General features: G+C 40.3%; 2 long non-coding RNA genes across 6 annotated transcripts in view; both read left to right on the top strand.

Moving 5' to 3' along the window:
• Positions 1-25,851, top strand: part of LOC109498550 — a 528,643-nt gene that overhangs the window by 7,976 nt on the left and 494,816 nt on the right. For all 5 annotated transcript variants that reach the window (XR_006595729.1, XR_006595727.1, XR_006595728.1 and 2 more), the window contains exons 2-4: positions 1,150-1,262; positions 1,891-1,947; positions 5,406-5,509. This is a non-coding gene — a long non-coding RNA (uncharacterized LOC109498550). The remainder of the gene's footprint in view (positions 1-1,149; positions 1,263-1,890; positions 1,948-5,405; positions 5,510-25,851) is intronic.
• On the top strand, positions 9,901-19,639 carry LOC123384529. Its single transcript, XR_006595732.1, has 2 exons — positions 9,901-18,936; positions 19,042-19,639. It is a non-coding gene; the product is annotated as an uncharacterized LOC123384529 (long non-coding RNA).

Consider the following 25,851-nt stretch of genomic DNA (forward strand, 5'->3'; position numbering starts at 1 on the left):
CATGACCTGAGCCGAAGTCAGACGCCTAACCGACTGAGCCACCCAGGGGCCCTAGGATTTTCTTAATATGGTTCAACTTAGCTCTTTCTGCCCATGGGAGCCTAGCCCTGATCACAAGCATCTAGAGCCTTCCTTTTGTTTCCCCACAACCATTTGTACCTGGCACCATGGGAGGTTAGCCGGGTGGTGAAGAGCCTTGCAACGTAATCCCCTTCATTATTCAAGGAAAATGGCCTTGTTGCTTAAGTGAGGTGAAATAAAGGGATATCTGTACTTGGTATCCATTAAACGTCCTGCTTAAACTTCCCTCTGCTCTCTACAGTTGATAGAACAAAACATAAAGAGGAGTTATGCGGTTTGCATTCCAATTCTGCCTCTTAAAACACTGTGACCTTGGGGAAGTCGTTTTACCTCTCCAGGCCTCTGGTTTTTAATCCACAAAAGGATAGTTCACCTGTCTGAAATGGGCTTGTGTTACCACTAGGGGGCAGACAAACACAACCCCTGAGGGGCTTCGTAGCTGCCACACAAGAGCAAAGGATGAAAAGTTTTAATACGAATAACGCAAATATAAATAAATTCAAAGAACATTTTTTAATGAGATAAAATGTAGACTTTCTGATTGGGTCTTTGAGGACTCCCGATTCCGGGTTGCACTCTTAATGTTGTTCGGGTTCAGATCAACCTGCACTGTAGGTTACAATACTGTCTAGCATTTACTGAGTGCTTACTGTATGTGATGTACATGTTCCCTTTAATCTGAACAACAAATTGTTTAACGTGGGCAACGTCCACGCTTTTCCTAGAAGGACCCTGAAGCTCAGCGAGGTTAGGTGACTTGCCCAATGTCACTCAGCTGGCAGCTGGCAAAGCTAGGATCCCATGTTTTTCCAGTTGCTCCCAGGCAGACCCTGCTTTTATTCCCCTAGTGCCCCCCTCTCAAAGGTTCCTGTATATGTGTGTGTGGCCCGCTGCACCACTGCAGTCACCCAAGGGCACGGTGATGTCACAGAAACACTTTTCCCTTTGTATGAGTGATTCTAATTTCATAAAGCCATAGACATTTCTAGTATGTAAAAGATTAAGTCATGACAGTATTTCTGGAACATTATTGGATTCACCTGTTCTGTCTCCATTCATCCCACACAGGTCTAAATCCACACCGCACTTTCCCATACAGGCTGCTGCTTCTCAGAGGCCCTCCGCCTTCTCCAGATCCTCTGCTGTTGTATGTCCTCATGGCACACAAAGGAGAGTCCATTGTAAGTTGCAAGTGCCCCATAAGATTCATCATAATTCTTCCTCTGGCTGTCACTGGTCTTCATCCTCCCCACCCACCCCATCTCACCTTAGCTAGGGTTTTGCATGGACCTGCTAATTTGCATGATTTCCATCCAATGTAAATCAATGTTTGTTTCCTAACAACATCTAGCATTGGAAACATCCTTTTCTCTTAACCCCACACTTATCTGTTACTTCTCATTTTTCACGTCAAGTTCAAAATGTCTCCTCTACAATGCTTTCCTGAGATATCACTACTCAACTTGGAATGTGTCTGTTTAATTTTTATTTTCTATTTTATTAATTCTGTCACTTTGTGTATTGGTTCTCAGATCACCGGTTTTGTATGTTTGTAATATGTTCCTGTCTGGACTGCAAGTTTCTTAAAATCACTGGCATTTGATTTTTCCAAGTATTTAATTGAGTATTAATAATAATATATACTCACTGAACTGATCCTTATTTATGAAGCAGGGATCAGATCCAGAGCATGATTTCACTAGCTCAGTGGATCATCAGAATGCCCGCTGGGTGGCATTCATGAGCACCTATGATGTTCCCCATTCTGTGTTTTGTATTCTAATGCATAGTCTGCTATCATCTTCTCAGTAACCCAGTGACGAAGATACCATTACAATTTCCAGTGAGCAAATGACATATGTAATGGTAAGTAGTCTTGTCCAGAGGTACAGTGCTGACTAGGGTGGGATTTGAATTGGGGGAGTCTGACTCCAGAGCTCTATGTACCTTATGTCCAGACTTTGGTACTGCTTGGTCTTGAGGTTTCAGAGCTGGGGATGTGGGAGAGAGGACAAGAGTAACGATGGCAAGAACGAGAAAAGTGGAGTGGGGTAGCTGGTGGAAGTCTTCGTATTCTCCAGTCTTCCTATAACCCTGAACACTTTGAATACGTTCTACCCAAAGTCATGAAATATTTGAGACCAGAGTTCTTACAGAAACTCTGAAGCTGGTAAGTAGCTCCAGAAGATGCAGAAATCTTGGTAGAATACATATCTCTGAAAGAAATAGGTACCTCAGCTAATTCGGAACAAAAGTTACTATTTTGGCCACTAATCTCTAAAACGAAACCCAAACCAACAACAAAAAAACATATATCACTTTGAACTAAAATGATTCAACTCAATGCCAAGTAAAACTCGGTCCCCAGTTGAGATTCACTAGGCTTTTGTGATCCTCCCAAGCCTTCTCTTGATACTGTCACTGCTGTGTGGTCACCGTGGGGATAGCTCTTAGCATTGGGAGTGCAGTCAAGAGGGGAAAAGCAAAGGCTGGAGCTCCCCCTTACCCTTCCGTCTGCTTCTTTGAATCTGTTGTAGCTGCTGCAGAATAGAGGCCTAACACTCAAAATGGCCATAAGTCTCTTACTCTTTGGTTAGTACTGGTGTTAACATTGAAAACTTTGAACCAGTGGACTGGCCCAGATAATGGTCATCAGATGAAGATTATAAACAACTTGGCTAGAGAGTATCAACTAAATATTGGATATGGTTAGTCCAAGCTTGTGCTTTACTGTTTCTCTGCTAGCGAACAAGGAGGAGGTGGTGAAATTAGCTTTTAGCTGGGCTTCAGGTAGTAGGGAAGACTGGGATTAAGTGCTGCATTGGCAATTCTGGTGGGTGCTCAGGAACATATTAGGGGGTGATGAAATTGGATGTGGTATCCAAGAACAGAACATCAGGTAAGTGGTACCCAAATCTGGCTAATTATTGACGCTATCCTATGGGTTAAAAAAATACAGACGCTAGGAGCACCTGGGTGGCTCAGTCAGTTAAGCATCTGACTTCGGCTCAGGTCATAATCTCACAGTTTGTGAATTCCAGCCCCGCGTTGGGCTCTGTGCTGAGAGTTCAGAGCCTGGAGCCTGCTTTGAATTCTGTGTCTCCCTCTCTCTCTCTGCCCCTCCCCCACTCGCTCTGTCTGTCTGTCTGTCTCTCAAAAATAAATAAAAACATTTAAAAAGTTTTTAAAAATACAAATGCTAGATGCTGCACAGGACTGTTGAACCTTTTTAACCATGAGGGATGAACAGCTGCATTCAAAAAATAAAAATTCCCCAGGAGATTTTGATCATCAGTTTGAGAAATAACATATTTGAGGAAGTATTCCACTATTGTTCTTTACTTTTTCTTGACACTTCTTCCTCATTTCCTGGTTGAGATCCAGGATTGTTTCTCTGATTACAAAGATCAATTATCTGAGCAAAGGGATACGTGGATAGAACATTCAGAAGGATTTATGCCATCCTTTGTGTGTGTGTGTGTGTGTGTGTGTGTGTGTGTGTGCACGCATGCATATATGCATTTGAAATGACTTCATAATTAAACCTAACAAAAATGTGCTATTTTAAATCTTGGTTTCATTATGTGCAATATGATAATGGTTATAATAAAAGTGATGATACATTTAAACCATCCCAACAGCGTCAACTGTGAATCACTGCCCTGTCCATGGCTGCTGTAGGTAGACTTTGGCCTAATCCCACAAGAGAGTTATGATTTATTCTCTTCTGAACTTTTAGTCTCTCATAGACTTCCCAACAATAGAACAAGATCAGTACAATGCCCTTAATGACAACTTCCCTTTTCTCAGGCTTTCTATTGCAGGGCAGTGGTTTTCAACTCAATAGATTGGCCAGTGGGAAGTCTATAGTGAAATCAGAGTTGTGCCTGTAAGTTTGCTTGGGGATTACCTCAATAAACTCTAGGAACTAGAACTCTTTCTGCAGAAGAATCAATAATACTTACCTGCCTTGGGGCCAGTTCTGAAACAAAGGACTATGTCACTGATTATAGTTCTATTTCTAAATTAAGGGATGCAGAATGTTTTTAATTACCAGAACCTGATAAAAATGAATATGGTGATTAAATACCCATTGTGTTTATCAGAGAAAGCAGAAAACCAGTGTTGGAGATTCTGTGATTTGCTATATATAGAAATAAACTAAAAAAAAAAAAAAATCAAAGCTACAATTCCCAATCAGGTGTCTCCAAAATAAATAATGAGTAGGGAAAAGAGACTTTTTGTTTAAAAAATTTTAAATCCTAATAAAAGGGCGTATGACTTCTATGAAAAGACCAAATAATAAATTAATATTTCTTGGGAATCAAAACATTTTAAAGATTGGGCATGTGAAGGTATAGAAGGAAATAATAAATGTAGAAAGGGTGAAATTTTGCTTCAAGGTATTCATTACTCAAAAAGAGACCGAGTTCCTTGTATCCCATTATATTTTTAATATAGACTTGAGCATTCTTATTTAGGATAGTGGATCCCAACTGCTTAGTTGCTTAAAACTTCACTTTTCCCCAATACACTCTGTGAAATAGCATTTGTAGTTTCATCTCATAATAATTGGGGTGATGCATATTTACAAGGCCACAATTAATTTAATAGTATTTCAAATCGTTGGTGTTTGATAAACCGGGCAGTATAGATAAGCTATATATGATTAAAAATAGTAGCCACTAGGGGCACCTGGGTGGCTCGGCCGGTTGAGTGTCCAACTTCGGCTCAGGTCATGATCTTGCGGTTTGTGAGTTCGAGCCCTGCATCGGGTTCTGGGCTTATAGTTCAGAGCCTGGAGCCTGCTTCAGATTCTGTCTCCCTCTCTCTCTACCCCTCCCCTGCTCACGCTCTATTCTCTCTGTCTTTCAAAAATGAATAAATGTGAAAAAAAAAATAGTAGCCACTCTATGTGCAAGAAAATTTGTACAATCTATGGACAAGATTTGAGGATGTATGTTTTGAAAATATGGATTCTTCTACCCTCTTTATGTTATCTCCAAATTTCCAGGTGATCCATGGTCCACATATCTGGCATCACTACTTTACAGAGTGAAAGTAAGAATAGTGGATGGTTTGTTAACCTTTTCCTGAGACACACTATCAAACGTCTCTTGGCCGAAATGTATTCTCTCCTACCTGTGTCTGTGTTGACCACCACTTATATCTGGTAGAGTGCATCTTGTTGATTGCAATCCTAACAACTCTAGTATGCGATTCAACAGTATGATGTGGGACTAGAAAAGCAGAACCAGGGGAGAGCGCCCAGTTTCTAGTGTTGGATTGGGACCTGGGGTTAATCATTTTGTCTCCCTTTTTAGGTCCAACGTGAAGACAGTAATGCTCCTGTTATTAACCCAGCTCACAAGGGACCAAGAGGAATGAAGTTAATAAGAAGGAACAATCTGAAAGCTCTGGCTGAAAGGTATTATTTAAGCCACTGGAGAAAACTATCCAATTATGGATAAGGGAGTAGAACTGATGTAAACTTGTGGGTTTTTTCCATTTATGTAAATTAATGGTAAGAGGTCTAGAACATACAATTTTCTTACTTACATTTTATTCTTTTGCTGGTAGATAGAAATAAAGGCACCCAGCTGCAAAAGAAAGTTGAGAATAGTGGGACTGAAATAGCTATTCTTCTTGTTTCCTTGCCCTGTAGCTAGCCCGGTCTGTTATTCATGCTGCACGTTCTGGCGGTGGCTTGCCCCCCCTCAACCCCCCCCCCCCCCCCCGCACGCACCCCGCCTCCCACACCAAGCAATACCCAGTGCTCAGTGCGGTGTAAAGATTCTTTGGAAGTTGTTTAGGTGAATACATAATAATTTTTCATACATTCAAAATACTGTTTATTCCTTGAACTCACAAGAGAGAAACTCTAATCATGGCAATATTAAGTACTATAATGAACCACAGGATAGCAGATGGGCCCTGGGGTAAACCTTTTCTGTACTATTGATTTACTTATTTGGTTTCCTTGTAAAATGTCCATGACCTGAACCATTGCTGCAGAATACAAATACAAGTTTCTGACCCAAGCAAAACATTAAGATTTTTTCTTTAAAACAATCTGAGGGTTTTCTGGAAAGCAAAAAGAAGGCTGGTTAGTGTCTTGGGCCCTGGAAATCAGAGTTTTGCAGTTTTGTCAGCTTTGTGAGGATGAATTCTCCATAGAGAGTACCACAGCTTCTTCTTTTTTTCTTAACTTATTTATTTATTTTGAGAGAGAGAGAGAGAGAGAGAGAGAAAGAAAGAAAGAGAGAGAATGAGAGGAGGAGGGGCAGAGATCTCACAAACCGTGAGATCATGACCTGAGCCGAGTCGTCTGAGTCAGATGCTTAACCGACTGAGCCACCCAGGGGCCCCAAGTGTACCACAACAGCTATCATCATACCACCAATATGATTTCATTTCCAGAAACCTCTATTTAGAGCTCAATATGTGTTTGGCATTCTGTTGTAAACTGTCATGACATGAGGATATGAAGATATGATTTTTGTCCTCAAAGAAATATGTTATATTTATAACATTTTTTACAATTTATTAGAGTTCGCAGAAGACATATAAATATATCAGATGCAAACTTAATGCCTTAAGGGCCACATAGACCGTGTCATTGTGTGGGGCTATTATAAGACCTTAGGGAGCAGTGGAGACTGTGGCCAACTGGGAATGTATTACCCTCTTAAGTTCAAATTCACATTAAAAAACCTGCTCTATTGTTCAAATGAAATACATAGTTGGGCTGTATTTACCTACACCCTTTTCAGATACACAAACTCTTATTTGAGCTTCTAACAACGATTTGAAGTTGACTTCATTGCAAATGAAGAGACAGAAGCTCTGTGAGAGGAAAGTCTTGGACAAGGTAACTTAGCTAAAAACTGGGAGGGCAGGGATAAGAAATTGAAGTTCTATGGCCTCATGCCCAGCTGTTTTTATTAAAAACTTGTAGGTCAGGAAGAGGCAGAAATTGCTAACAATTTTGGTATTTCCTCTTTTATCTAAGTCATCATCCAAGGGCTCCTCCTCTGCTTCTGATAGCCACTCTCCCCATATTTTCACACAACAAAGAATGCAGCATGTGTATGCAATGCCTTACAGTTAACATGCTTCTGGTACGTCGGAGGTCTCTGAGTTGCTTTCAATACATTGATTGGCTCTCGGAAGATGAGAAGTGGCCGAGGAAAATAGCTTGATGCAAAGGGGAGCTGCTGCCTTCCCAGCAGGCTGGTCTATCCACAGTGGACCCAACAGAGAGATTCAGACCTCACCAGGGCTGTCTGGGTAGGGTGTTCCAGAGGATGGATACAAATCAGAGAGCACTTGAGGTGCTATCTTTAGGCCACACTCAAGTACCAAGATATGGGCTTCTGAGTCAGAAGGAATTGGATGCAAAATGTCTTTTCCTGGGCAACCTTGAACAACTGGTTAAACCCTCAATATCGATTTTGTTGTTTGAAAATGGAGAAAAATTATTATGAGGACCAAGTAAGTAAATATATTTAAGCCAGGTGTTAAGGGCACAGTTACTGAATAGTAGGTGCTCAGTAAAGGGTGGTTCTCCTCTCTCCCTCTTTGTTTCTCCTTCGTGCCCAGTGGAGGAGGCTTGTGGCCATGCTGATAAAAGGAGCAGTTGGGAGTTGTGTCCTGAGTGCTGAAAGACCACAGTCCTCACTGGCACAACCAGTACAGTGTTGACAGGGACAATATCTGCCTTGGGATGCTCCAAATATCGTGTCACTCTTAAGGGACAGTGAACAGGAAATAAGTTGTGAAAAACAAAGTGGAATTTCTGGAAACGGCTGGCATAAAAGCTCTTGAAGGGGTCACATGCAGATTAGCATAATTTTTATTACATGTTCTATTTTTGTCCTGTGAGATACTTATTTGGATTTCATTGTGCCCATTGTGAGGCTTTTGTTCTGAGGCTGTGAGTTTAATTATTTAGTTATTTATGAGTGCATCTGGGCATAAGTGCCACAGTTTTATTTCAGTGACAAATTTATGGTCAGTGAATTTTAGTAATTAATGAATAAATTATTTCTCCTTCATAAATGCCTCTGCAATTTGTGATTTCCATAACAATTCATAATACTTAAGAAAGGTTCTTTATTAGTTGAAAAATCCAGTGCTAATGGAATCAGGAGAGGGAGATTTTAAATTGCTTTAATTAACTGTGTTAATTAATACCCAACATGTGTAAGATATTGGATTGGCTTTGGCTGGCTTGATTAGAAATTAGTTGCCTAAAATCTGCCTAATATATAAATGTACTTTGTTAAAAGAAGCAAATGACAGGAATAAAAGGGCTTCCTCTTTTATAATCTTTGATTCCTGGCTTACCCCTGAAATTTTCAAAAAAAAAAAAAAAAATCAGCCCATGCAAACAAATGCACATTTTGACTTTCCAAAAAAAAAAAAAAAAAAAAAACCTTAAAGACACTCTATGATGTGATTTCAAGGAATTAGGGCAGCTTATAAGAGTTTGTATGTTTCAAATCTTTTTCAAGATAATCAATACAAAAAATGTAAATAAACCTTATTCTCCACAAATCACTGCACTAAGTGGACTGGGGCAAAAAAAGATAAATAAGAATAATCCTTACCTCTGTAGAGCTCACAGTTGAGTGAATATGGAAGACACACAGGTATTTAAATGGGAAGTTGAGAAGAGTTTGGACAGGAAGAAATGCTGAGTATTCAGCATTCATCCAGTATTCTGGGTGCAGAAGACAGTACACAGCCCAACAGACTATTTCCTTGAGGTTGATGAAAACTTAGTTTTAGATCCTCCCAGGGCTAGCATATGGGTCTTCAGTGGAAAATACCAAGAATTATTGTTGATTTCTGTTTTCCCTCACACCCACACCTATGTCATCAACAATGCCTGTCAGCTCTACTTTCAAAATATGTATTGAATCTGGACACTTATCACTTCTACAAATACTACATAGTCTAAGCCCCTTCCCAGACTCCCTGTTTCCACCTTGACACTCTCCAATCAATTCTTCACCCAGTAGCCAGAGCATTTCCTGCTCTGATCTAGTCACGTGGGCTTCTTGTTTCTCCAACAGGCTAACTTATTCCTGGCCCAGGGCCTTTGCATTTGCTGAGATTATTCCCTCTTTTGGAATAATTTCCCTCCATACTCTGAGGCCTGATTTAGTCCCTCATTCAGATCTCTGTTCAAATGTTACGTCCTTACAGAGACATATCCGACTACCCTATTTAAAATAATCTCCTCCTGGGAAGGCAAGCTGGTGCAGTCACTCTGGAAACAGTATGGAGGTTCCTCCAAAAACTAAAAATAGAACTACCCTACGACCCAGCAATTGCACTACGAGGCATTTATCCATGGGATACAGGTGTGCTGTTTTGAAGGGACACATGTACCCCCATGTTTATAGCAGCACTATCAACAATAGCCAAAGTATGGAAAGAGCCCAAATGTCCATCGATGGATGAATGGATAAAGAAGATGTGGTATATATATACAATGGAGAATTACTTGGCAATCAAAAAGAATGAAATCTTGCCATTTGCAACTACGTGGATGGAACTGGAGGGTATTATGCTAAGTGAAATTAGTCAGAGAAGGGCAAATATCATAGGACTTCACTCATATGAGGACTTTAAGAGACAAAACAGATGAACATAAGGGAAGGGAAACAAAAATAATATAAAAACAGGGAGGGGGACAAAATAGAAGAGACTCATAAATATGGAGAACAAACAGAGGGTTACGGGAGGGGTTGTGGGAGGGGGAGATGGGCTAAATGGGTAAGGGGCACTAAGGAATCTACTCCCGATATCATTGTTGCACTGTATGCTAATTTGGATGTAAGTTTTAAAAAATAAAAAAATAAAATTAAAAAAAAATCTCCTATGCCCCACTGACCTTTTTTTTTTTTTCAATCATAGCATCTGTATCAATCAGGGTTCAAGCAGAGAAATACACATGATATCTACATGTGTTGCCAGAGTTTGATGTTCATACTACCATAGTCAGGAGGGGAAGGTAGATGTGGAGAGGACAGATCAAGGACTGCCTGGGACCCCACAAGGACAGACTGAAACCTGTGTCTAATGTTTGGCCTCTGACCTTGCTGACAAGGAAGGGTATCCTGCAGAAACCAAAGCCTTTCATCAGGGAGCCACACACACACCTAGCCCAGGACTCAACCTGGCCTAGGTATCAAAGAAGCAGAGGGAGGTCAGGAAAGGTAGTCCCAGCTACCACTTCACGCCAGGGGTATGAGTTAACTCAGCAGATCATCAACAGTATGTGTGAGCTACACAGGAAAGGCTGCTGGTCCCCTTCAACTCTCTACACCTTCCAAGACTCCTCCTCTGGTCTAACAGGAAAGACGTGAGAAGTAGAAATGTAGTTCAGCCCAGCCAAATAGACACATGACAAACCCATCACAGTCCCTATGGTACCTAACACTGTGCTGTATATTTATTTGTTCCACGAAAGTGGGTATTTTTTCCTTGTTTTCAATAGAGTGGTACTTGGCACATAGTTGATACTCAATGAATATTTATAGAGTGAATATAGTAAACATCTAAAGGTGAATATCCAGGTGAATATAAGGTCAACATACTCCTAGGTCTAAGACAGGAGTAAGGGTCAAAGGAAGAGGTTGGGAGGGCAGGTTAACTGAACTGGTGACCGATTTATTGAGTGAGCTGGACCTTACGTGGAGACCGTGAGCAGGAAGTAAATCCATTTTTCTCCCTGCCCATTCAAAGACACTCTGGGCTCAGACTTTTCCACTCTTGGACAAAATTTTAGGCAATCCCCAAAGCATTTATGAACTTTGCAGTTAACTTGGGGTCATTTGACCAAGGTCTGTCTAATAGAATATGGACTGAAGAGATGCTGCTTTTCTTTTCAAGACCAGAACTCAAAGGGATCCAAGTAGCTAATGATAATCAGAACTTGGACACCAGAGCCAGGAGCTGAGGCACAAGCTCCTGAGTGTCCATCGAATTACAGATCCTAGTAAGTGTGTTTGTCCGTGTGGGTCCTTGAAGAAACAGTGCGTCTTTGATGGGGGAGGGAGAACTATAAATTCTGAGAGGCTGATCTTAGCTGGAGAAAAGAGGACGGAACTGAGGTGGCAAATCACACGACATAAGCTTCCATATCTTGTATAGACTATGCTGGAGCGGAAGAGCTGATGAGACAGAAAACAGAGACCTTTGTGGTTTTGAAAAAGAACCGCCACAAGAAATGTGGTGTCGAAAATGAGCGGATCTGGAGAGGCAAGCACAGGATGTGAGAGTTAAATTGTGAGATGAAAGATTTTTTTTTTTTTAAATCAGTGGATACAGAGAAAGAGATAGATCAAGAGAAGCTTTGAAGGAAATAAAACAACTAAAGCTGGTGACAGTTAACTTTAGGGATGGGAGGGAGATGAGTCAAAGTAACTCAGTTATTTCAAGGCTCCAAAATTTGGGAAATGACATTAATGTCACTGGCCGTGACAGGAAATATTTGGGGAGAGGGATCATTTTTCATGGAAACGTGATGAATTTTGTTTTGAATAGGTTGAGTTGCAGTGACTTTGAGACACCCAGAAACATCCAGTAAACAGTTGATCAAGTTCTTCTCAATCAGGCCAACAACTTCCCTTTTTCTTCCAAGTGTAGAATAGTTAGGCTTCTGATTATTGGAGTCTTTCAAATGAATTTTGGGGGTGTCAAACCTGAAGGCAGAATAATAGTTTTCAAGCACTGGATATATATCTTGGGATGATGGAGATATTTAATTCCTCCACCGTTTTGTTATCTTTTATTCTATCTCCCACACCACCATGATAATTAAGGAGTCTACACTTTGTTCACATTGCTAATATATTTATAAGCGTGGCCCACCTGCTCTTTCATGCCCTTGCTAGTTGCAATTTATTTTCCGACTTGACCTTTCTGACTTGGCCTCTGCATGTGTCAAGTTGTCTTATACACGTCCTTGATCTTTTGCCCTGCTAACATTTTGCATGTGATTACATTTTAGAGTTTGGAGTCTTCAATCATGCAGTAAACAGAGATGCTGCATTAATTTTAAATTCAAGAGGTTGAAAAAGAGGTCAACTTGGAGCTAGAGACAAACTGGATTTCTGCAAGAGGCAGCATGCCTTGAAAGCCTGTATTTCAGCCAGATGATTGGTGAATGACCCTTGTGGCTGATATGCAGGGAGAGAAATAAATGATTTGGAGGTGACAGCCGAGTTAATGCATCACTGCTGGTCAGTTTCCTGTTCCCCTGGGAGACCTAATGCTAAAAAATATCAAGGATTGTTAAGACCAGAAAGACATGGGGGTTTGGGTGCCTGTGAGATCTCCAGGCTGTGCCAGGAGAAGCACGTCTGTCCTGATGAGTCAGTTAGTGCCTTTTCATTTCCATACATATGGCAGGAATATTTGGAAACAGCTCCCTTCTCTCTGAAGCTGTGATACAGCCAATCTCACTAGCCAGTTCTTTCTTCCCTTCAATGCCTTACGCAGACACAGTGTAGGTCCAACTATCCTACCTGTCACTGAGTGTGGTGATTGTCAGGGAGGTGGGGGAAATATCACTTTGACAGATATATTTGACATGCTTATTCAAATATGCCCTCTGTCCACTGCTGCTTGTGGAACGACCTCTTGCAAAGGCTGGCCTCTTTGCTTCTGCACGGGAGGCAGAAGTGTGTTTTTCCGTCACGTCCCCATTTCAAATCTTGTCAAAGCAGACATAGACATGAAGGTTTTCTCTTTTCTCATTTCTCAGGCCAACTCTGTGTGCTGATAATGCTATTGCCTTGGATCGTATAGGTTAAAAAAAAGAGATAAAATGATGATTAGTACTAATAAGTGTAGGGTGAAATAATATATGCCTGCAGTGTGAGCGGAGCTGTGCACAAATAAGTGTGCAATAAGGTTTTTCAGTTTATCTCTGTGGACAGGGGGTGCATCAGAATAGGAAGGCTGTTTCAAAAATGCCCACCGAGGTTACATTTTCATTACCTCCATGACAAGCAATGACTGATGATACAGCTAAAAATTCACCGTGAATTTGACCAGCATAGAGGAGAAAAAGGTTGAGCACCAAGTCCTGTGTGATTGATTAGAATAAGGAGGGGAATCATTGTTCAGATTGAAGTCTTTACTGATAGCAGATCAGAAGCTGAATATGAAAACCAGACCAAATACACTGCTATAGCTCAACATTAACTTAGAATTAGATTAGACTTCTTTATGCCTGAGGCTTAATAAGATTAGAAAATCATGTTGCAATTATGCATGTTTTGGTGATTCAAATCATGGAGGGGAGCTCTGAAGCCTGGAGAAGTGAAGATTGCCCATGGTCCATGCGGTGTAAGGGCAAAAACCTAGGCTTTGTGAGCACAAGAATCTGAGTTTGATTTCTTGACCGGCCACTTGACCTTCAGGGAGTTTCTTAACTTTGCTTAGCCATGGTTCCTTATTAGCAAAATCAGAAGGTTAATACCTGTCAGTCAAATTTATGGTAGACAGTAAATAAACTAATCTGCAAAACAGTGTCAGGCATGTCGCAATCACTGAACAAATGGGGCTGCCAGTATTAAATATTCTTAGAAAAGAATGACTTAGGAATAAAAGCTGTACCCGCATTCAAGAATACAGCTTTTATGTTATTATTATTATTATTTTCTTTACATCATATAGCTCCTAAATCAAGTTCCCCACTAACAAGAACTAGCATCTGTAGAGAGTTTGCACACATTTTCAAATCTGCTATTCAGGACAAAAAGGAGGGATCCAGTGTTGCAATCCAGGTGGAATGGTAGGGGACATTGACTTTGAGAGGTTAAATGACTTGCTCAATAATGCTAATAAGAAATAGAGTTGGGACTGAATCCAAACTCAAGGTTCTCTTGCTCCAACCCGCTCCAGCTTTATTCTTTTATAATCAAGATTTTATGAGTCACCATTTCCTCACTCTCTAATTAAAGGGGAAGTATTAGTGCTCCCCAAACATACTCTCTTTCTTATTCCATACACATCCATACATTTCTGATACGGAAATGTAACTGGTATACTGAATCCACTGAACTCTATAGGGTACAAATGGAGAGCCAGTTTACCATTTTCATTATAGTCCTTTCAAACATTGTGGATATTTATTCCTATAACTGGGATGAAATCTTAACCAGCTTTTGATGCCTCCAGGCGATCTTAGATAATAAAGTGTCAACTGACCTTCCAGCCATGACAATAACTGGTACTTGACTACCTCTCCTAACATAAACAACTATCAAGCTAGGCAAATATATATGGAGCAACTATTTTCAGATGACGGACGACAGGCAGTAATAGACTGCAATCTCTACAAGAAGGAAAACACATGAGCCAGTGACTACCCCAGATTGCTGACTGGAGGCACGTTTAGACCATGGCACAGGAATCTGAAATCCAAGCAAAGCACAACAATCTCACTGCACTGAGGTGGCAGAGTTTGGGGCTGCTAAGGTCAGAACTTGCAGGGACGGATACCTGGAAGGAGAAAACTGGGCAGAAAAAGAGCTCCATAAATCTGCACATGCAACCCTTGAATCTTTGGCCAAATAGCTGCATGTGTAGAGAGAAATTCTGCAAGGCCTGGAAGCAAACAACTACTTAGGGAACTGTGAGCTGACTTGAAATTTTGGAGATCACAGAGTTCAGGGTGGCATTAAAATTCAGATCAATCAAAATAGATCTTGCTGAAACTTCAGGCATTTAATTGAAACTCCAGAAAGGCCACAACTCAAGATACTTGGCTACTCTGGCTTATGAAAAGAAGTAGCAAAATGTGCTCTACAATCATTAGATAAAATAATCAATGGCAACAGACCCAGAGATTACAGAGACATTGGAATCAACAGAAAAGAACTTAAATAGCTATTAGAAACATATTCAGTTATTTAAAGAAAATATTGTCATAATTGGTGAACAGTTGGGTAATCTCAGCAGAGAAATTAGAATTATAAAACAAGAACTAAATGGAACTGAAAAACATGATGTATATGAAATGGAAAATTACCTGGATGAGTTTAGCAGAAGATTGAATACTGTAGAAGAAAAGATCAGTAAACTATCCAAATAGAATCAGAGAAGAAGAGCCTGAGAAAAAGAAAGGGCTTCAGAGATTTTGGGAGCAACATCAGTCAGTGTAGCTTGTGTATAATTGAAGTCCCTGAAATAAGGAACAGTGAGATTGAAGCAAAAACAAACAAACAAACCAACAAAACCAAGGAAAAAATAATTACCAAAAAATTTCAAGTTTGACCCCAAAATTTGAGAACAAGCAATCCTAAAACTATTTTTCAGCATTGTATTGGAGGTATACAGTATATTAACATATAACAAGTAAATCTATCTAGCAAGGTTTCAGAATTCAAGATCAATGTATAAAAACCATTGCGTTCCCACATGCAATATAGCAAAAAATAATTGGAAAATGAAATTAAAAGTCAATTCCACTGCCAGTAGCATCAAAAATTATAAAATACCTAGGAATAAGTTTGATAAAAGATGTGTAAATTCTCTACGTGAAACATGACAAAACAATGCTGAGAATATAGAAAGACCTAAATACATGGAGAAATATGCCACTTATGGATTGAAACTATTACCACTTTCAATAGCATTAAGAATAGTATTAAGAAATCAACTCTTCCCAAATTGTTCCATGGATTCAATATGATGCCAGTTAAAATTCAAGCAGGTATGGAAATGTGGACTTAGAGTGGTCAAAACAATTTAAAAAATAAGGAACCTACACTGCTCAATTTCAAGGTTTATTTTAAATTATAATAATCAAAATATTATTTTTGATGTAAGGATAGGTGAATATCAATAAAACAAACAAACAAAAAAAGTGTGTGAATAGACCCCACACATATGATGTTATGGTTTTAAAGATGACAAATTCTCAGATACCTCTCTGATCAGGATGTGGGGTTCTCTGGAATCTGGATGGGCCTGTGACTGCTTTGACCAGAAGAATATGATGGAAGTGACACTGTATCATTTCTGAGAGTAGGCCATGAAAGGTTATGCACCTTCTGCAGTTTCTCTTGGGACATTTCTTTTGGGAGAAGCCAGTCATTGTGTAAGATTGACTACCCAATGATTGCCATACTGGAGAGGTCAGATGTAGATATTTTAATTGCTACTCTCAGCGGGGCTCACAGTAGACCGCCAACACTCCAGTCATGTGAGTGTGCTCCATCTAACGCCCAGCTAATTGAGCCTTCAGATTGCTGTAATCCCATGCATCTCAGTGTATTCATATGAGAAACTCCAAGAGCTGCCCAGCAGAGCCTTTCTCAAATTCCTGACCCACCAAATAGTGACCAAACTAAAAGACCTGTTCTAAACCACTCATTTCTGTGGCAGTTTGTTATGTAGCAGCAGTAATTGGATAATTTAATGGGCAAATGAGAGTCTTTTCAAGAAATGGTGCAGGAACAACTAGATATCTATATGGGAAAAAAAAGGAACTTCAATTCATACTTCACACCATACATAAAACATTAGTTTGAATTGGAGGATAGACTCTAATGTAAAAGGAAAACATATAGAGCTTCTAGATAAGCACATCGAACTATAATTATTCAATGGCATATACTCAGCAATAAGAAAGAAAAATAACCTACTGATAACATGCAACATCGTGGATGTGTCTCAAAAACATCATTCTGAGCAAAATAAGCCAGACATGAAACAGGACATACTATATGAACCCATTTACAGGAAATTCTAGGACAGGTAAAACTAATCTATAGTAGCAGTGAACCATAGTTGTCTCTGCACAGGGGTGAAATCCTGGCACTGGTGCCCTCTGTTCATGGCAGGTCTCTAACGCCGATTATTTTCTTTCAGGTGCTTTTGTGGTTTCCACAGAAATACCCCTGTTGGGTTCTCTAATTGTAATTCTCATACTTTGAGTCTAAGCCTCTGTGTATCCAACAGCTCATCCCATACTAACTCTCTCTTTTGGGTTCTATCATATACTTCGGGAATCGCCTGAGCAAATTCCACTGGAAGGCAGCTCCGGGTCAGTTTCCTTCCCAATGTGGCCCATATCTCACTGCAAAAACACTCACAAACCCTTATCCCACCGTGAATTGTAGTTTGTTTCCAGTGTAGGCTTTTACTCTGTAGTCACAAGCTTCAGCTTTTTGCCTCAGACTTCTTCCAGCATTGGTCTGACATCTGTCTTTGGACCTCACATATGCTAAGCAATCAAAGTTAGATGCTCTTAGCCATTTGCTAGATGCTTCTGTTACTTGCCCTTTTTCCCCTCTAGGAAGGGCAGAGAAAATATTATAGCCCTCCATATCTTGTAATTTTTTCGAGTAATTTTTCTCTGCAATCCCTTTAACTTTCATCTTTTTTATACCTCAAGAGAGTTGATGAAAAATCATGGCAACACTGATTTCTTAGCATTCACTTTGCAAGTTCTGCAGAGGCGATCATGCCCTGCACTTTGTAAAGCAGGGGTACTTAGTACCTATTGTTTGCTTTCTCCAGCTTTAGACTAAGGCATAAAGAGTCCAATTTTAACATCTTGTTACAAAAAGGGGTCATTTCAATGCCCTGGAAGCTGACCTTTAGCTGACATTCTTGGTGTTCCAAAGCAGAGCACTTTTACTAAATTACTGGCTGCAGAAAATCTGTCAGAAGATTCAGTTTGTCCACAATTAACATTAATGTCAAGTGTGACAGCTAATTCTATGACGCTTTCAGCAGTGAAAATTCTCTTGTCTCACCAGTCTTTCTGCCACCCACAAATAAAAAAAGGCTGACAGTCGGTGGATATAACTAGTTCTTCTCCTCCATTAATTAATTCTCTGTTCTCACATTAGAATTTTATTTATTTTTTTTAATTTTTTTTTTTAGAATTTTATTTTTAAATAAAACAAAATCAATGCAGTCAATACTATATGGGATAAGTCACAGTCTCATTGCAGTTAAAAGAAAACTTTAGTTTATTTTTTGTGTTGTTCTTAGCTTTATTGAGGTATAATTGATACACAAAAAATCCACACATGTAATGTATACATCTTGAGAAATTTGGACCTGTGCATATACCTGGGATACCATCACCACAACCAAGATACCAGGAATTTCCTTCACCTCCAAAAGTGTTGTCATATTCTTGTGTGTGTGGGGTGGGGAGTGTGATGGGAAGAATATGTAACATCAAATGGATCCTCATATTTTACAGTGCATATACTGTATTGTTACTATGGGTACCATGTTATACAGAAATATCTGGAACTTATTCACTTTGTATAACTGAAACTTTATACACATTGATAAATAATTCCCTATTTCCCCCTCCCCCCAACACCTGGAAATTATTATTCTATTTTCTGCTTCTATGAGTTAAAACTTCTGTCCACTGCTAGCATCTATTGAGATGACAAATACCTGGGATTGAAGTAACATGACCTCCTTGTTAACAAGTTATGCCAGACAAGATGATTTAGTCATGGATTTCCTGATAAAAATAGTAACTAGAGTGAAAAGCCAACCAATACCCGAGAGTGTGTACTGACTCTTGTGGGTTTCTTTGTGAAGAATAGATTTTCTACTGGAAAGTGAAATTTCTTCTTCTTCTTCCTTTCTTTTTATTGATCTCTGTCATTTTTAGTTACAAAATTGGTTCTCTCTTGAGATCTAGTAATTTCCGTTCTGAAGACAATGATACCAAATTGTGATGTCCCTCTTCCCCTTTTGGCTTGTCCAAAAGCGGCAAGAATGAGAAATGGAAACCTAATATCTGTCTCCAGTAGAAGTGAGAGATAACATATATTTGGAACAACAAAGCAGGTGAAGTATTATAATGGTGGGGGTGATCTACCCATGGGTGGGGGTGGAATCAAAGAGATGTCCATGTGAGTAGATCCCAGAAACCTGTGTGCTTTTCTATGGTAGAGTTTCACCTAGAGGATAAAGCTCTTGGAGGAAATTGGGAACAAGGTTCACGGCTGGCATAGATGTCTTCCCTCTGCTTGGTATTGTTCTGTGAAATGAAGGATAAGACCAAAGGAAGAATTACATAGGTAAAACAATTTGCAAGAAGCTTTCTGTCCTTGTGATCATGGGTGGAACTCTGGGAGTCTTTACGTTATAAACCTCTCTACAGCTGATGAACTCCACGGCTAGGGAAAAGTAAATTCTCAAAAAGCTCATAGATACTCCCATGGGACACGAGGAACCACGTCCTGGCTCCTTTCCCACATGACCCTCATATATACAATTTGTTCATGAAAAACTTACCTCATTCAAATGATGGAAAAAAATCATAAATACATACAGTTATTAGTAGAAGAAGAAAAGGAAAACAAGTTGCTGATAGTGAATGCTCACTAGAAATAAATTGCAGATGAATATTATACCCAGATACTCACCAGTCATTAAAAAAAAAATTAAAGAGGCTATTTCTCTAACACAGAAAAGAGACAAAGCAGAAATATAAGGCATCAAGGGGAGCTGGTTGGAGAGTACAAAGATAGACTGTAAGCTGGCAGAGTTCAGGAAAAAGTCAAAGCCAAATAGAAATAAAAAAGAAAGAAAAACTGCTATAGAACTAAAGCAAAACTATTAGCAGCAAAACAGAAACCAGACATTGATGAAAATACAATAAGGGGCATGATAAAAATGAGCATGCTGAAATAGAAGCAAAAAGTTAGAAAGAATAGTCAAAAATGATATGCATTAGTTGTGTCCTAAAGAGGAAAAATGGAGATAATGAATCAGAAAAATAGGTGATTTGGTGGATGAAAGAAAAATCTACAGTTTGAAAGAGCATGCTATTTCCCGGAAACCTTTTACCCAGAATGATACATGCAAACCTCAAGTAAAAGAGAAAAATTCCAGCCAAACACAGTAATCTAGACTTAGGCTTCTTCACAGAAAATACTGGGCAGCACTTAAGAATTTCATACCCAGCCAAAATATTATGCCTGTATTAGCATGACAGACATTTTGTAATATGTTAGAATGCAGGGAATTTTTGACCCCTTCTTTAAAAAACTATGAGAGGATAAACCTCAGCTAATCAGGAGATAAATGGCAAATACAGAAAAATGGTGGTGTGCACTGAGTCTATTTCATTGCACAAAAACAAATATGGCCACAGAACACAGTATGAATGGTATAAACCCTGACAAATATTAGAAAGGCATGAATGCAAGCTGGTGCAGCCACTCTGGAAACAGTATGGAGGTTCCTCCAAAAACTAAAAATAGAACTACCCTACAACCAGCAATTGCACTACGAGGCATTTATCCACGGGATACAGGTGTGGTGTTTCGAAGGGACACATGCACCCCCATGTTTATAGCAGCACTATCAACAATAGCCAAAGTATGGAAAGAGACCAAATGTCCATCGATGGATGAATGGATAAAGAAGATGTGGTATATATATACAATGGAGTATTACTCGGCAATCAAAAAGAATGAAATCTTGCCATTTGCAACCACGTGGATGGAACTGGAGGGTATTATGCTAAGTGAGACTAGTCAGTCAGAGAAAGGCAAATATCATAGGACTTCACTCATTTGAGGACTTTAAGAGACAAAACAGATGAACATAAGGGAAGGGAAACAAAAATAATATAAAAACAGAGAGGGGGACAAAACAGAAGAGACTCATAAACATGGAGAACAAACTGAGGGTTACTGGAGGGGTTGTGGGAGGGGGGATGGGCTAACTGGGTAAGGGGCACTAAGGAATCTACTCCTGAAATCATTGTTGCACTATATGCTAACTAATCTGGATGTAAATTAAAAAAAAAAAAAAAGAAAGAAATCACTCAATAATTGTTTGATTATAGTAACTTAAAAAAAATAAAAGCATGAAGAGACAACAATTTATGATCATTTTGTTGGTTTTCTCATCGTTTACAGTGAAGCATTAAAAGATATTCTATAAAGCTGATAAAACAACTGAGAGACATGGAAAAGGGTATGTAGCAGTGGGACTGGTGTCTCCTTATGAGGAAGAATATTTTATCACTGACATGTATTACTGGTGCAATGTGGGTAATAGTGACCGACTGACTTGTAGTTGGTTTTATTTTTGTTTTAAAATTTTCTAGTGAACAATGCGCATTCTTACTGCTAGTACTGGGCACAGGCTGTTCCCGCAGGCTTGTTCTTGGTAATCCTCCAGATAAAGGCACAAGTATACTTTCCGTTACAAAGGCGAACACTAAAATGATAATATCATCAGCTCAATGGGGCAGCAGAGTAGAGGGAGGTGAAAGGAAAGGAAAAATATATGGGCTAATTTCATCATTGGTCAAAGCATAAAGTTAATTGGTACTGCAAAAATACACCCCTGTGACTTTGAGTAGGCAAGGATTTATTAAATAAGGATCCCTGCAGCACAAACCATAAAGGAATGATTTTTAACCTATAATAATTCTAAAAAACCTCTCCTCCTTAAAAGAAACAGAGGATTAAATATATTATGTAAAGTCATAGATAGGAATGTAATCGCTAGAAAAAAAGTCTTCCAAATTTTTGGAAAAATTCAAATACAAAACTAATGTAAAAAAAAAAAAAGGGCCACACAGGGAAAGCTTTTTTAAAAAGGAAAATAAAGAAAGTATACTTTTTTTTAAAGGCTTATTTTTGAGAGAGAGACAGAGTGTGAGCGGGGGAGGAGCAGAGAGAGAGGGAGACACAGAATCCGAAGCAGGCTCCAGGCTCTGAGCTGTCAGCACAGAGCCGGACGTGGGGCTGGAACTCAGAAACTGTGAGGTCATGACCTGAGCCAAAGTCGGAAGCTTAACTTACTGAGCCTTCTGGGCACCCCAAGAAAATATACTTTTTTTCTTCAGAAAATGAGATGTTTCTTTCTCTTCCAGATGTCACGGTCTCTTTACTTCCTGACTCACCTGTCTCATTTTGTTCTTTTCCCCCCTCCACCTCCTGCCTGCAGAAGACATGAAAAAAAAATCACCTTTCGCTTTTGAAAAGGCTTGTGGTCGGGGGTATGTGCTGGTAGTGGAGCAGAGAAACCCAGGCTTTTATAATCATAACTATCATCAACTGTTACCGTTACTTGGGCTACCTTTCATTATGCCCAGGAGTTGGTAAGGCTTAGAACAAAAGCCTAGCTGTGAGTGTCACTGAAGGGAGGGTCAGCATGTAGTGAGGCAAGAGCGTAGGTTCTGGAGAATGGTTCTTTTGAATTTAAAATGTAGCTTTGCCATTTACTCTCCGTGCAGCCTCCTCACTTCTCCAGGCTTGGCTTCATCCTTTCGAATATTGGAATAAGATACACTTGGCAGAGCTCTCATATAGGTAATAACAAGTAACGTTTGTGCCAAGATTTTTAAAGCATCTTACCTTGTGTTAACTCATTAAATTCTCACACTTATTTGATGAGGCAGGTACTGCTATCATTCCCATTTTACAGATAAATAAACTGATGTGTGGGAGCATGAAGCTGCTAATTCAAAGCCACACAACTAGCTAATGGAGAAACTGGGATTATGAGCCGAGGCAGACTGATTCTAAGGCCTGTGTCCTTAACCTCTTTGTGCTATCGCCTGTTGAATTCACAGGATTAGAGGTAAAATGTGTTGTGTGTCTCACAACAGTTAGTAGGTGTGAAAGAATAAAACGGATCCCAAGGTGAGCTGGCCTCATCGGTGTTTCAGGTCAGGGCATGGCTGGGGTTCAAACCACCATGAGAAGCAGTTGAAATTTCAGGAAAAATGAAGAGACAGGAGGCTAGTGGACATTCTGGATAAGTAGTAGTTCACCTTTGGAAGCTGGAACAACGAGCAGAAAGTTTGGAGCAGATTGTCCCTGGCAACAGCAGAGTTACTCCTAAAGAAGAGAAGGTGTCAGTCTTGAAAAAGGCTCCGAGGGAGGAGCCTGGAATATCCTGGGGAATGGCTGTAAAGCCATTTTGTGGGGCACCAGGCAGATTGAAGGGCTTCTGTTACTCTCTGGAAACTCAAGGGGTGTCAGTCGGTTCGTCTATAATGAGTGCAGTTAACAGTCGTTGATCTCAAGGTGAAAGTTTCAGTGCTTCATCAGTGAGGAGAATAGATCAGCTCCCTGACTACAGTAAAAAGAGTGGGAGTATGCCCACAAACTCATGCTCACACACGTATATACACATTCACATGCTTGCATACCTACACACACACACACACACACACCCATGACCTTTTCAGGCTGTGAGTCCCAAAGTCCTCCAATCTATTTAATTGACTTCTGTCTGAGGTGAAAACTCCATTGATCTGCCCGAGTGGACACCTCCTTCTCTCTGTGTGAATTCTGCCTTTCAAAGAGAGATTGCAAAGTTCTACAGGGACCACAGGAGCTGACTTGAAATGGAAAGCAAATGTTCAGAAGAAAGGAAGTTACTAAATGCATCACACCTTGAATGCAAAGGCCTCTTTTTGACTTTGGAGATAGAGCCCTTTAATCCCCTCCCTCTGCCTCAGCCCAGAGCCCAGGTGCTTGCTGGTGGCACATCCATCTGGCTGTGGGCAGGGAGCAAAGACCTTGGCCTTCCTGTGCCTCCAGTTTTTCAAAGCTTCCCAGAAGGAAAAGAGCCTTTTTCAGTCCTGCAGAGCATGAGCCATTCCCTTCGCCTCATTCTCTGCTGCCATCCATCATCTCTTGATGTTACGACTCTTGATTTCCAAAGTCCAAGTAACTTATTTGTGTTGCTCAGGCACTACTGTGTCCCTACACGGTGACAGCAGTTATTGTACTATTTGCCAAAAATATTTATCTCCAGTCACGCTGCCTTGCTGAGCTGGCGAAACAGATGCATTCATAATGCCTGCTTTATGCGAGGAGGCTCTTTGCTCTTTGGCTCTCACAGAGACTAACCCGGCAGGGGTGCGAGGCCAGACCAGCTGAAGGGAAAGATTCGGGGTTCCTTCCCCACCTGGCATCCCAAATGTGCAGGCAGACGGGAGCACAGCCGCTTCTGGGCACTAAGGGGATGCAGGCTCATGACCACCCCCACTGGCCTCCACTCCTCTGTTTTCCTTAAGACAGCGGATGGGAGGGAGTTGTTAAAAGACTGTCCTGTGCCGCCAGAGCCCATAGGGAGGCGCAGCATTTTGCCTTAATTACTCTGTGCACCACCGTGCTGTTTAGCAGGGACGCTTGGCTATTTGGATGAAATGAGACCCCCAATTTAAAGCCACATGGGCATGAAATTGTGTGCTAACTGGGCCACGGGATTGCAGATAGACCCTGCCACCTCTGTTCCTCAGGCCACCAGAGGAAGATGCTACTGATATTCCAGGGTTGTTTCTGGAGTCTGAGTTAGAAAAGCTCTAAAATACAATGTCATGGTTAAACTGAAAACCTTGAAAACCTTGGTAAGAGGAGGCCAGTGGGTACCGGCAGGGCTTGGACCCTTCCAAATGTTTCTGTGCAGTTGGCAATATTTCTTTTTCAGGTGACGGTGAATGTATTGTAAGTGTGGGTGAAGCAGATGTGTCCTGTTTTTAAATAGCTGTGATTTAAGAAATGTAGAGATAAAGAAGGAAATGAATTAAATCAAGTAAATAAAAAAATCAATCAGATGAGATTGGATCTGTGCAGAGTGCTATGTATTGCATGATTCCACTTATATGAGGTATCCGTAGTAGTCAAGTTCATAGAATCAAAAAGTGAAATGGTGGTTTCCAGAGCTGGGGGTGGGGCAGGGGTGGTGGTGGAGAAACTGGGGAGTTGCTAAATCAACTGGCTTTAAACTGTAAGATTTCAGTCTGGCAAGATGACAAAGTTCTAGAGATCTGCTGTACAACGTTGTGCCCATAGTCTACCATAGTGTGTTGTATACTTAGAAACTTGGTAAGGGGACACATTTCATGTGCTTTTACTAAAATAAAATAAAATAAAATAAAATAAAATAAAATAAAATAAAATAAAATAAAATAAAAATAATAAAACCAAATATAAAATAAAAATCTGAGAAGCCTGGGTGGCTCAGTTGGTTGAGCTTCTGACTTCGGCTCAGGTCGTGATCTTGCACTTTGTGAGTTCGAGCCCCGTGTTGGGTTTCTGTGCTGACAGCTCAGAGCCTGGAGCCTGCTTCAGATTCAGTGTCTCCCTCTCTCTCTGCCCCTCCCGCGCTCACGCTCTGTCTCTCTCTCTCTCTCAAAAACAAATAAACTTAAAAATAAAATAAAATAAAATAAAATAAAATAAAATAAAATATAAAAAAAAAGCAATCTAAGAAAAGTGCCAGAGGAACATGAGGAGAGAGAACATGAGATCAAAGATGACGTTTTCTACAAGTGTTGGCCTCACTGCTTTTTGGTGAGTGAAGTCTGAGTGTCGGGGCTTCATAAACATGCTCTGCTTGTCATCAGCGTCAGTGCAAGGGAGGTAAGGGTGACGCTGTCCTTTTCACCATTGTATCTGTCTTACCTAGAGATGCTCAATAAATATTTGTTGAAAGCACATGTCAGTGGAATTGCCCTCTGCTGAAAATAAAAGCAGTGGATTATTTTCTCTCAAAAACGCACATGACCTCATGGATTTCTGAGTCAGCAGGGGACCGGTACTCCCTCTGTGTCAGGGAGAAGCAATGGCAGTTGCCCACTGATTTTCTGGCTCTCCACATACGAGTGCGGATGTTGGACTGACCTCTTCCCTGCAGACTGCCAGAGTTCTTAGTCTACTCACAAGGAGGAGAGAGCCTCTCCAAGAATATTCCTGCTCCCCTGATAAGAAGAACCTTGAGCTG

This window comes from Felis catus, chromosome A1 (assembly GCF_018350175.1).
Source record: "Felis catus isolate Fca126 chromosome A1, F.catus_Fca126_mat1.0, whole genome shotgun sequence".
NCBI classification, from domain to species: Eukaryota; Metazoa; Chordata; class Mammalia; order Carnivora; family Felidae; genus Felis; species Felis catus.